The sequence below is a fragment of the Oryzias latipes genome, chromosome 20 (assembly GCF_053564925.1).
Source record: "Oryzias latipes strain Hd-rR chromosome 20, Olatipes_Hd-rR_3.1".
Classification (NCBI taxonomy): Eukaryota; Metazoa; Chordata; class Actinopteri; order Beloniformes; family Adrianichthyidae; genus Oryzias; species Oryzias latipes.
This window is the reverse complement of record NC_136256.1, coordinates 9,037,595-9,051,534: the sequence shown is the minus strand read 5'-3', so window position 1 is coordinate 9,051,534 and position 13,940 is coordinate 9,037,595. Positions and strand designations below refer to the sequence as shown.

At 42.3% G+C, this 13,940-nt stretch overlaps 1 long non-coding RNA gene across 1 annotated transcript; it reads right to left on the bottom strand.

Moving 5' to 3' along the window:
• Positions 1 to 520: 520 nt before the first annotated feature.
• On the bottom strand, positions 521 to 3,564 carry LOC144988289 (uncharacterized). The gene is made up of 3 exons (XR_013652146.1): positions 3,519 to 3,564; positions 779 to 846; positions 521 to 700 (listed from the first exon to the last, which is right to left on the bottom strand). It is a non-coding gene; the product is annotated as an uncharacterized LOC144988289 (long non-coding RNA).
• Positions 3,565 to 13,940: the final 10,376 nt, after the last annotated feature.

The window sequence follows — 13,940 nt, the reverse complement described above, 5'->3', positions numbered from 1 at the left end:
TTTTATATATGACAGATCCTCTTGATTGAGAATCTTCTCAGCAATTTTGACCCTCTTTTTGAAGAACTGTGGACCAACAGGAAAGGAAAATATTATTTTAATCAGAGGAAACAACATACACACACATACACAGTTCAACTGGACCATGCACGACCCGAGTAAATGAAACAAGGTCACAAATAGGACAACTCACCTGATCATGCTGACTGGTCCTCCTTTTGACCTCGTCCTTGCTTCCATCTCCATTCTCTCTCTTTGCACTTGAGACAGTCAATAGCTCGATTGCAAGCTCCTAGTCGATGGAAATATGAAATGTACAGAAGATGAGGCAAACATATTGCAAACATGTTTCCAAATTGGAATATTCAAAATGTTTCATGCAGACTGTCACAGTGGCTTATCTTAATTATCCATTGTCAATGCTATATCGTTATTGTAACTTAGTGTTTGGTCTTAAGACATGGAAACACTAAATGAGCTGTCTATCACACTAATACAATTGCAATCCTTTTCAAAAAAATCTCTGAAAAGAAAGTAACACTGATTATTGACATTGAGTCTCTCACATTATCTCTAACTTATGGCGAGTTGTGTAAATCCAACTTCATGTTGGTGCTTACTTCTAACTTGGTGGAAACTCCAATTTGGTTCCACATCTTTCACTGCTGCCATCATCTCCTCATTGTGCGGTGTTCTGAAGCTAAAAAAAAGACAATATTTTATAACTGACTGAAGTTCTTGTCAAGTTTCCTAAAACAATAGTGAGAAAGAAACATACTTGTCATCTGCCCGGACCTTCCACTGGAGCTGCTCTCCGAGGTTCTTGTGTTTGTGATGGACAAGAATCTGAAAGAAATAAGAAGTCTGTTAGATTACAGTAACATTGCTGTTATGGCCAATGTTCTAGAATACGGGCACCTGCCCAACACAAAACCCCCCAGCGGCCGAGTGGCAAACTCAAGAACGCATGTAGCTTATAACCCCAAAGGAAGATCCGCCAACGTTTTCCGACCACGGTCAGAAAGAGAAAAGTCCTCGCAGGAAAGGTTCAACATAGGCTAAACATGAACAACCTTTTTTAAAGTGCAAAAAAAAAGTGAACACGTGTTTGTCTGTTTGGCTGCTTTAGTGAATCGTTCTGCTGCTTTTATTCGTCCGTCTTCATGTTTCGTGACCGGAACACCAGCATGTTAACCGTGTCAGCTATCAGTGAGGATCTTAACGGGGTGACGATGTTTCCTGCCGCGCTGAATTCACGCTCCCATGAGGAGCTCGTAGTGCATACATACAGACGTATATTTTCCTGCCACTTTTGACAGAAGTGCAGAGACATATGGGCGCCTGCGCTCCACCCTCGCCCCGCAGGCTCCTAGCCTCTCCTTCCCTCCTCCGGCGCCCCTAGCGAGAGGGGTGCCGACGTTCGGACCCTGTGCGGCCGGTTCGGGCGCAGCTGCCGGTGGACCCCCGTGTCTCCGTGCCGCCCGCGCTACACAGGCCCCACGGCGGTGGGGGGCGACATCTGCCACTCCAGCGGGGGAATCGGGAGGAGTGACGCCGCGGCCGCCCAACACGTAGAACCTAAAAGCAGTGGCGGTTTTTGATATGGGCGATGTGGGCGGTCGCCCAGGGCGGCACTTCATAGGGGGCGGCATTTGCGGTGCCCGATGCATGCGTTACGCACATATTGTGCTGTGGTACGATAGATGTCTACGTGGTGTCTCCGATTTTCAAAGAGGAAGCTTGTAGCTATGAATTTGAAATTGCTTCAGCCGCTGACACTTAACACTTTTATTTTGATACATCAGACTCTTAAGAATGTCTTCATCCTATTTGCTCTTCACACTTATGGTGCAAAAAAAAAAAAAAAAAAAAAGATGAAATAACTCAGAGTGAAACAACGTAAAACAGGCACATGAAAAGGAATTTGCCAGAACAATCACCCGTGCTCAACCCAATTTCGACAAAAGCAGGCAATGGGGATTATTTCCCACAATTCCTTGCTCTGACACGGCAGATCCGACACGCACGTGACCACCGCCCTCTGCTGCAAGACATTTGCGGCCACACCTCTTTGCCTTAGTCTTTGGAACATAAGTCAAAAAACTCGAGAGGGGGGCGCAACTCGCCGGTGGCTGGCTGAATCACACTAACAGGTGATTGGGAGTCTTTTTCTATCTGAAAATCAACTCTGGGCCGCAGCTGCGCCTCCCGTCATAGAGACGGAGCCGCGTGTGTCAGAGGGAAGGGGAGGGGGAGGGGTGGTGGGGGCAGACCATTTTTTATGGATTGAGTTTTTTTGGAGGATTTCTGCTGTTGGTGTTGCACAAATTTAGGGAAATGCCAAATATTTCTGGAGTAATCACATTGATGAGTTCTAAGATTTAGTCTTTAATGTTTTATAAGACCTAAACATATTAATCACAAGAAGTTTTATTTTTTAGATCTAATCCCTCTGATATGTTTCACAAAGACACACACAGGACGTCACACATTAAGAAATTATTGCTAAAAATGAAGCAGGTGTCTAGCTCTAAAAGAATTCTCTAAAAAATTATAAAAGAGCAAAAAAACGGAATTATTTGATTTTTAATTTCTTATTAATATTTCCTTTCTTTGTTTTGTTCTGCAGCATGTTCATATTTGTATAATTTTGACAGAATATATTTCTATGGAGAGCAAAATATTACAAGTTATTTAAGGTTTAACTTGTGTTCCTGTTTTTATTCATATTTATGTTCAAAAAGTTCAGTTTAAAAGGTTTAAAAGTTTAGCTTTAGTGTGTTCAGTAAATGTTTATCTTCTTCGGCCCAAAACCTTAAGCGTGTTTTTAACTTAGCCCCCTGTGTGACTGAGTTTGACCCCCGCTGTAATACGAGTCTAGAAAAGTCATGCATTTTTTGTGTAAAATGGCTAAATAGAAGATAGGGAAAAAAACAGGATGTTGTTGTCAAATTTTGTATATGTGCGGGGGGGGCGCTGGTGGGGTTACTCGCCCAGGGAGTAAGTCAGTGTAGAACCGCCACTGCCTAAAAGAAACCTAATTGACATAGTGCCCAGGGTCTCCAACATTTGTCCTTAACCGCACGAGAATACGCAATAATTAGCAAAGATGAATATGTTTATAGATCAAATCACACACCATATGAGTCCTCTGTCTGTAACTTCAAATAAATAAATAAAGTGTGGGTGCGGTGATGACGTCCCGCGGGCGATGAGGTTTTACGGTCTGACACCGAATCCCAGGAGAAGCTACTAGGCTGCGCGGATGATCCATGATCCATACAGATCACATGCCCCGGTTCTGCACAGACGTGTGCCGCGGATTCCACCCCCCAATCCCCCATCCCCTCCACGCACTTCATTTAATCTGTACGGTCACGTCCTCTGCTGTTTACTGCGTTAAAGTCGCTGCTCGACGTTTGTCCGTTAGGTGATGACATGTTTCTGGGTAACTTGAAGTTTTATACAAAAGCGAAGTTTTTCAGCACAAAATATTTTTACACACGGAAGATACATACGGAAACTTCGGGGGGTGTCGTGTCCAGTGTTCTTGTAGCTTCTCTTGGTTTTTTCCACGTCGTCCAGCCTCTGTGATTATGTTTCAATCGCTTCAGATGAAGACTCTTATCCTGAAAAAAGGGAAGGATGTGGTTTATTTTTGTTATTTAAAATGGCCCCCGGAATTGGTTAAATATAACCCCGTAGCCTCCAAGCCCCGAATATAAACATGCCCATTTACTAGATCAAAAGTTTTACCTGAACTTATCGGCTCGGCCGGGTCACTGGCGCCAACTCCCGGATCCTCTGAGGTCTTTTCGTTGTGAGGACGCGGTCGGCCTCGCTTACTAGAGGGTGTCCATGTCTCCTACGGTAAACTTTTATTATTTTTTTCCGTCTTCATCTTCGGACCTAACGCTCCGTGCCGCCATTGTTTTCAAACAGATTGCGTCATGGGAGCGCGGAGCGCTGTAACTTGACAGCTGATTGGTCACGTTGCAGAACGTGACCAATCAAATTTCACTTTACTGGAGCTCGGGTAAGACGTCACGGTTGTTCGTTCTCCTCGTGTTATTTTGCGGCTTCGAAACTACTGAAGACGTTTTGTTCCCGGCAGCATTTAGAGAAAGGGCTGGAGTGTGACCCAAAAATCTATGATGAATAAAATAAAAAATGAAAGAAGTTTCTTTTAAAATCATTCACAAAATTTACCCCACTAATCAATTCATGCTAAGATACATTAAAAAATTGATCCTAACTCAAATAAAAACTAATAATTAATGTTATTATTATTTTTGGCAAATTGTATATTCATAAATGCTAATTTTATTCATCTTCTATCCCCCCCCCCCCCGTGTTAATCAAACTAATTGAAATGTATCTCAGTTAAATCTCTAAAAGCCTTAAGAAAGCTGTATGTTTGTATGAAAGTTGTGGAAACCTGAATGTTTTTGTGTAAAATGCATGTAATATGTTTGCTCTCCTGGCTGTACTTACATTTTGAACAATAAAGTTAAAAAAAAAAAACTTTCTTCACCCACTCCCTGAAAACACTAAACGGAGCAGCAGTTATCATTGATTTCTTACCAAAAACGATCCTAAAGTTTTTTAAAAGGTTTCTTATGTTTTTTTTTATTGGTATAATATGAGATACTGTTTTACAAAACATCACAAAATACTTTCCTGCCACTAGATACATGCTCTGGAAGAAATTGGCTGTTGAAAATGACAAAATTTGTTGTATGCCCGAAGTGCCATTATTTACCTTTGATGAAGCAATGAGGATATTACTGTATATCTTAATCAAACTTGGGTTGACTTGTCAATACTTTTCACACCTGTTTTTAAACATTTGTGGGAAAATATAAGTGCAGAACAAACTCAGCTTAACAGATCAGATGTGTAATCCAAATTTGTCATAAACAATATATGTCTGGAAAAAATATATGTGCTTTTGAAGTATCTTGTGCACATACTGTGTAGGTACCATAACCTTTCGGCCTGGAACTTCCGTTCGGGGTCCTTTCGACTGAGTATAACGTCACACTACGGTAACCCCACTTGGACAAACTACGCAGCGTTCACATCTGCTTGGGCTCTACGTATTTTCATTTCACATTCCCTTTTGTAACCTAAAGGAGTTTTCCCTCATAAATTGTGTCTGACAATATTCTTTGTCATTTTATGAAGACATGTTGTCACAATCCGCTCGTTACTCCAGTTTAAGTTCAGCCGTGGCTGAAATTTTTGTCAGCACGGCTAAATGTTTCCCTTCCGGGTCCGTTCTGTCAATAATAAAGCAATGGGTGCACGGATTAAAAAAACTATAAGAGAACATGAATTCAATAATAATCATAACACTAATAAAGGCACCTTTCGAATACTATCTCGCAGCTCTGTTCTTTTACAACAGACGTCATAATATTTTCTTCTATGGTAGTATCGTAAATTGGTGAATGTGGAAAAGAGTAAGGTGATGAGGTTTACGAGGTTAAACGGTGAACGTAGATTGAATGTGGCATTAAATGGGGAGTTGTTGGAAGAGGTAGAGTGTTTTCAGTATTTGGGGTCGTGTGTCTGTGTGGATGGTGGAATGGGGGAGAGGTAGAGTTTAGAATGAACGAAGTACGAAAGATATGGGGGGGGGGGGGATGAAGAGAGTGATTGAATGTAGATCACTGGAAAGGCATGCGAAACGGAGATTCTATGAGGGTGTGGTGGTGCCTGCAGCGTTATATGGGGCTGAAACGGAGTCTGAAAGTGGCGGAAAAGAGGAAGCTGAATGTAGTTGAGATGAGATGTTTGAGGAGTATGTGTGGTGTGACGCGAATGGATCGTGTGAGAAATGAAGTTATCTGAGAGAGAACTGGTGTGATGCGAGAGTTGGCCTATAGAGCAGAGCAAAAGGCACTGGGACGGTTTGGACATGTTGAAAGAATGGAAAGGGAGCGTTTGGTGAAAAGGGTATATGAATCTGATGTGAGTGGAGTGAGAATGAGAGGAAGACCACGAATGCGATGGACGGAGGGTGTAAGGAGAGCGCTGAATGCAAGAGGGATGACTGTGGTGCGGGGGAGAGAGGCTGCTCAGGACAGGGATGGCTTGTGTAAGAATGAATGGAAGGGTGTGGTAGAGGTCTGGTCTTGGGATGAAGCGGCAAGGGGAAACCAGCCTTGGCTGAGGCCCTGCTGTGGAGGTGCCCACACTGGAGTGTGCAGCTGACCCTGGTGCAGTGTGGTGTGGCTTAGACCAGGCCTTAGACCAGTCTCACACACACACCAACGCACACACACACGCACACACTGAAGGAGGAGGGTTTGGGGAAGAGAAGGAGGGAGTTAAAATTGTGTGCCCTGTCTAGGCTACCCCACCTTGGTGGGACACAGCCTTGGTAAAAAGATAGATAGTATCGTAAATTGTCCAAACCAATCACTGTCTGACACGTCATCAGACCAACACACAGCCATTCACATAATGTGACGTCAGCACAAGTCGAAGGACCCCGAAGGGAAGTTCCAGGCCGAACGGTTATGGTACCTACAGCGGCAATGGTAACTACGGAGGATATGCACCAGAAATGCCTCAACACTTAGATAAGTATACACTACAGATACTACAGGATATTTACCTTTTTCAGTTTCTTTACTCCAGATATTTCCAGATTTCACTTCAGGTCATATTCGGAACTTGGATATGACCAAAATAAGACACAACCAGTTTCTTCTGCCCGGATATCTTCAGATATGCTGCATGTCTAGATATGCACCAGAAATGCCTCAACACTTAGATAAGTATACACTACAGATACTACAGGATATTTACCTTCTTCAGTATCTTTACTCCAGATATTTCCAGATTTGACCTCAGGTCATATTCAGAACTTGGATATGACCAAAATAAGACACAACCAGTATCTTCTGCCCGGATACCTTCAGATATGCTGCCTGTCTGGATATGCACCAGAAATGCCTCAACACTTAAATAAGTATACACTACAGATACTACAGGATATTTACCTTCTTCAGTATCTTTACTCCTGATATTCCCAGATTTCACTTCAGGTCATATTCGGAACTTAGATATGACCAAAATAAGACACAACCAGTATCTTCTGCCCGGATACCTTCAGATATGCTGCATGTCTGGATATGCACCAGAAATGCCTCAACACTTAGATAAGTGTACACTACAGATACTACAGGATATTTACCTTCTTTAGTATCTTTACTCCAGATATTCCCAGATTTCACTTCAGGTCATATTCGGAACTTGGATATGACCAAAATAAGACACAACCAGTATCTTTTGCCCGGATATCTTCAGATATGCTGCATGTCTGGATATGCACCAGAAATGGTCCAGATTCTTTAGATATTTAAGAAAGTATCCACAACAGATATTAAGGATTCTGGCTCTTTTCGCGCAGTGATAAATACACGGTATTTACATGGTTTTGTAAATAGTTTGTTGAGGACTTGGTAATGTCTGATAAATAATCTATTAAGGACTCCTATTATAAAGCGTTACCCCATTTTTGAGTATTAAGCAAACTATAGGATACAGTTATTACTTACTTAATCAAAGGACAAAGTTATAACTGCTACATAACTTTACATTAAGATAGGTCGAACATTTTTTTTTTATTTGTAATTAATTTAATTTGTTAAGGTCAAATGTGCTCAATGAAGGTAAAGGACTTAATGGCCTGGGAGCTGCCCAAATAATAATAATAATAAAATTTTATTTAGAATGCGCTTTATATTTTTAGGAAAATCTCAAAGCGCTACAATGTAAAACAGAAATAACAATAGTTTACAAATAAGAGCGAAGAAAAACAACTAAAACAACAAAAGTACGAAAAAGCATTATTAAAAAGGAATGCCTGTAAGCCTTTCTTAAAAGTGTCAAGGCTTTGTGGGGCTCTGAGGGATTCTAGGAGGTTGTTCCAGAATCGAGGAGCAGCAGTCTGAAAGGCTCTGTCTCCCATTGTGTTTAGCCTGGTCCTTGGTTGGTGAAGGCAATGAGTAAAATCTGAGCGGAGGAGTCGTGAACCGGGGAAGGGAGCTCACTCAGGTAGGCAGGGGCAGTTCCATGGACGCGGTGGTAGGTGAGGAGACAGAATTTGTAGTGAATTCTGGAAGGAATGGCTAACCAGTGAAGTGACTGAAGAACAAGAATGATGTGGTCTAATTTGCGTCTCCTTGTCAGGACCCTACCAGCGCAGTTTTGGATGTGCTGAAGCTTTCCCAGGCTCCTGACAGGAATCCCAACAAGGAGAATATGCAGTAGTCAAGTCTGGAGTAGATAAAGGCATGGATCAGTTTTTCTGCATCAGACTGGGTGAGTGAGGGGCGGAGCTTTGCAATATGTTTGAGATGGAAAAAAATACACTTAGGAGAGGTGACGCATGTGATGATCAAATCTTAGATTAGAGGTGATTTTGACAATTCGGCTATTGTAAGGGCTCTGCAATAGACTTTTTACAGCCTTAATTCAGTTTAATGATGTTCACTTTCACTCCGGAAACTCAGTTATTCCAAAAAAAATGAAGAGTGTCAAAAAAAATCGCTGTGTTCTGGTATACCAGTAACTTAAAAAAAATACATTCGATCTCACCAGCGTTGAATCTGGCATCTCTGACGTGGCCCCTCGCAGCAAACCCTCCTGCTTCTGATCACAAAGCACGTCTTATGCTGTGGGATTCACGCCTCCCGGTAATGCTTCCTCCATTGATCCTTTAACGACCCGGCTTTGGTGGGTTTCCTCCTTTTTCCATCAAAGCGAAAAAGTCAGTGAACTCACTACAAACAGATCCACCTGTGGAGCTGTCATTCGGGGCCTGCAGGTGTGAAAGGGGAAATCCTCGCGCCACATCCCTCACCAGCGTTGCAGAGGAAGTCAGCTGGCCCCCGCTGTCTCGTCACCACCCCCTTATACAGTCTTTTACTGAAGTTCCCCAATTATTTAGTTTTGATTATTTTTATTTTGAAAAGTAATTTAAATTAAAAAAACAAAACAAAAAAACAGGCAACCACCTTTTTCCACAGCAGGAATACATACACACATAGATTCCTGACAGTACCATGTCGTAAGAATTTTCCTCAAACTATGTTTTGTTCAACATCAGTGTAATGTGACATCGTCACAAGGAACCACGACAAACAGACTGAACCAAAGCAACACTCAGACACAGAGAGCAGAAACAGACACACTTAAATAGAGCACAAACACATTAGCCTAAAGTGCAGACATCTGTGCGCCACTCATGGAGAGCCACAGGAGAGGGGGCAGAGAACCCACAGCAAACCTGCACGCAAGACACAACAGATAAAACAAAACAGAGCTTTGTGACAGCAAGACCATGAACACTCTTGTAAACTATTAAAAGAATCTTAAAATTTATCCTGAAGCTGACAGGGAGCCAGTGCAGAGACTTGTAATGTGCTTCCTGATTCTCGTTAAAAGGCCTGCTGACCAAGACACGCGTAGATGGTCAGATGTTGAATCAACGGTGGATAGTAAGAGTCTGTAAATTTTTTATATTGACTGTGTAATTGTGCTATTGAATTGTTTGTTTTTGCTTATTTGAAAAATTTCTAAATAAATCATACATAAAAAAAGGCCTGCTGCAGAGTTCTGGAGTAGCTGCATGCGATAAAGAGTGGTTTTCTTTACCCCAGAAAGGAGGGCATTACAGTAATCTATTCTTGATGTGATAAAAGCATGAATTAAGACTTCAGCACTGTTTCTAGAGAGAAAGGGTCTCACTCGGTAGATATTCCTCAGATGGTAAAATGCAGTCTTAGTTACTTGATTCGCGGATTGTGGTGGATCGCGGCTGACACACCGCTCGGTCACCGCGTCCCGTAGGAATTTTATCCTCCGGTTAGTAGAAGCTGCTTCTCCACGTGCTGGCCGCCGGGTCTGAGCTGCTTCTGGGGTTTACTTCCTCATTTGGGCTCCAGTGAAGGAAACGGCAGCAGCAATGTCTCCACTGGATCCCCCAGTGCGGTTGCCATTCACAGTTGTGGGGGAGTCTTCATTTCCCAGACTGATGAACCGGTTGGAGAACGTGAGCTGGGGAGGCGTTAAAGGCGGTGCTTCGTCTGGGTTCTTCTTGCGGCCCAAACGATGGATGGATGGATGGATGGATGGATGGATGGATGGATGGATGGATGGATGGGAAAATGCCCAACAATTGAACATGGACACTTAAGCTTCTTATTAATAATATGTTGACATGAAATCAAACAGTGCAAAGCAGTAGGCATTCCAACTTTTATTGTTTTTTTTTACATGCTGATGATTGAACAGGATTAATTTGTAACCCTTGCTGCTATGGATACTTTCATTTCCAATGTAGGCTATAAAATAACATCAAGTAAGATCTGGTTGGTAAAAAAGTGTCATGGTGGCCTGTCAGACTCCTCCCCCTCCAGCAGCTGCTGCTCATCTCACTCAGCTGTGACTACTCACCTCATCAAGCCTCTGCTCTTCTTAAGAAGACCAAGCTCCAGCAATCATCGCCAGTCCGTTAACCCTGATGGTGCCTAGTCTCCTGAAGCTCTACGTCTGGCCCCCTTGCCTCTGTACCAAGTTAACCTTGTCTTGTCTTCTGCACTCAGGTTACATTCTCACGCCACGAGAGTCACCTGAGTTTACCATCTCGAGCAGCAGCAGCCTCAGCCTTCCACCGCTGACGTTTCCTGCCACTGTGAGCCACAGCCTCTGTTTCCCACCTAGACCACAGCCACGCCACATGCCCACTGAGCGTCCACGCTCTTCAAGATCACCACGCCACGCCCGGGTTCAAGAATCCTGCCCACAGACTTTGTCTCGCTCCCGCTCTGGAAGTTCTGGATCTACAATCGAGAGCCACAGCCACGATTACCCACTACACCATCAACAACTGCAAGAAACATTAAGAAAATTAAACCTCATACTTACCTCTTCACTTACCTGCCTCTGCCTTTCTGGGTTTTCAGCATCTGGGTCCTTCCTCCGCGTTCTAGTCATGACAAAAAGGAAATTTAGGGAATAAAAAAAAATGGTTTTCTATTCACTACGTCTACATTTGGAGTTTTTGTTGTTTTTTACTTTGTACAAAATACATAATTATTTAAAGTAAAAAGACAGAAAATAAATAAGACCAATAGGATTCAGAGTTGTTTATGTCAATTTCTATTTACCTAATTTACATAAAACCTTAAAACTGAAAAGAAATGCCTTAAACACATAATGTATTCATCTTCGAATAATATTCCTGCAAACCTTACAACCACAAACACATTTACAGGTTTGTCACACAAAGACACACACTGCTATGTCGTCGAGCTGACATGGTGGACCACTGGTCCATTGTGTGCCTGTGATTATCAAACCCACTCATGTTCTATTTTTGCCATGCATTAACCTCTGAAATCATAGTGTGTCCTTAACACTTGCAGTTTTCTACTGATATTACGGACCAATATAAACTGCACCATTACCTCCCCCTGGCAACTTGTACGGGTAATTTGTATGTCACATGCAATTATCAGTTTAATGCAGAGAATCTGGAGAAAAATGCCAGATTGACCTAAATTCATGATAACAGTTATTATTACAGAAAAATAAAATAAAATAATGTATAATTTGATGTTTTTGTTTTCAAAGTATCAAGATTTTTCATGACCTAAAAGACTAAGTTTATTTCTTGCTTGGTCAAACACAAGAAATTGCTGTCCATTCTCAACAAAATTGTTAAATAAAAATTATTTAATGTCAACATTTTATATTTTGTTTAATCTCAAATAAATTAAATGTAATCTATCCAGTGTTTAGAAAGATAAACCCTTTTTTTAAATCTCAGCATAGATAAACTGGTGGTTTATTGGTATTACATCCAGCTTGTTTGGAGCACAACTGATGTACCACCTCATGGAAAAAAAAACATGATCATAGTGTACAATAAGGGAATACCTTTTACTGTAATATTATACATTCTAATGATTATTACAATTTGTACATATTTTGGGTGGGGTGTATCATACATCATTAACAGCCATTGTGTTCATACTAGGGTGGGAGTAGGACTGGGAGATACTGGGAACTAGTATTGCCAATATTGATACTGATTTTTTGTCTTTGGAATGTTGTGAATATAGAATTAATTTTATTTATCTATTTAATTTTATTCTTACTGCTTTTTGGTTTTCAAATAGGTAAAACCCTTGAGCTACTTTTGTCAGAATAGTGCTTTACAAATTAAGTTTGATTTGATCAATTTGGAAATACTTTTATTTTTATTTTTTAACTTTTTCTGTTCAACAACTGAGCAAACAGGTGGGAACTGTAGGGCCTTTTGTGTTGGACAGGTTTTACTAATACAAAAAGAGGTTATGTATCTTCCCATGACCAGGATGTAAATTTGTACAAACCCCTTTTTGTTTTGTTTTTTTATCTATTTGTTTCATTTTATGTTTTAAAAATATATAGTTTCTCTTTTTTTAAACAGAGCGAAGAGAGAGGGGAGGGTAGGAGGAAATCTTCCTCTTTCGGCTTCTCCCATCAGGGGTCGCCACAGCGAACAAGTCGCATGGTAAACTTGGCAATGTTTTACGCCGGATGCCCTTCCTGACGCAACCTTCTCAAACCGGGCTTGGGACCGGCACAGAGGTAGAGAAGGGAACAGGGAGCAGCCCGGAGTCGAACCCTGGTTTCATGGACGGAAGGCACCGCAAACCAGCACGAGCTAAACTGGCTCCCCATACCCCAGAGCTAGGGGTAGGCAGCATAGCAACCCGGCCGATCCAGGCATACAAGAGCCCCATCGTCAGACAAAGACCCGGGAGCAACCACTCTCTTGTACACCGGATCCCCGCCATGGAGACGGAGGCCAAGACCGGGCAGCCCCCGGCCAAGGAGTAGGAGGAACAGAGAGCATGCAGAGCTGGGTGCCCTGTTCTGCCCAAAATAAGGGCCCCACCATATCTTCCCGGGAGATACGGTCCACCCCGCTCAGATGTTGTAGACTCCCTCTCTGCGTGGAAAAGAGCCGCAAGGTCAGGGACGCAGGAACCCCCACGACGCCACCAACACCCCGGCAGCAGACCCCGGCCCATCCCACTCAGTCTGAGGGACGGGAGACAGGGCACAACATGACCATCCTCCACTTGTGTGTGTGTGTGTGTGTGTGTGTGTGTGTGTGTGTGTGTGTGTGTGTGTGTATGTATTTAAAAAGGTACAATTAAAAAGAGTGGACTGGGGTCTATTTAATCTAATTTATTTATGTTCTCTATTTTTTTTGATATTTGTCTTTACATATTTATGTATTTCATTATTTATTTATCTATTTATTTATTTTATTTAACACACCTGTTACGTCTTGCTGCTATTGCTGTGCAGCATCCCCTGTCATTCTGCTCACCTGGCAGGTGTAGCTAATGTTCTTGATCAGCACCTGCCAGGTATTTAAGTCAGAGGAGGCCTCAACCAGGGAGGCATGCAGAGAGAGCAGAGCAGGAGGCTGAAAAGCAGTTGTGTCCTGAGTTGGAGCTGTGCTGACTTATTATATTTTTGCCCAAGGTTCCAATCCCTTTGTTCTGCATTTTGGAACCAGTACAGTCATTATTCCTTTTTGCCTTAGAGCAGAGGTCCCCACCCCTGGGCTATGGACCGGTACCGGTCCGTGGGTCATTTGTTACCGGGCCGAACAGAAAAAATAAATAATTTAACTTACTTCCGTTTTATTTATTTCGGAATCTGAAAGATGCTATTTTGTAAAATTGCCCGATTTTCTGTTACATCCGTCTATGTCACTCTTGACGCAGGCCAAGGGGCTCTTCCCGGTCATGTGATGGATTACCGCTAAAATAAATACCAGGAGCTAGCAAAATGAGTAAAAAAACAAACGTCTATGGAAAGTTTCTTTGCAAAAGAGAAAATGCCCAGCCAGGAGACAG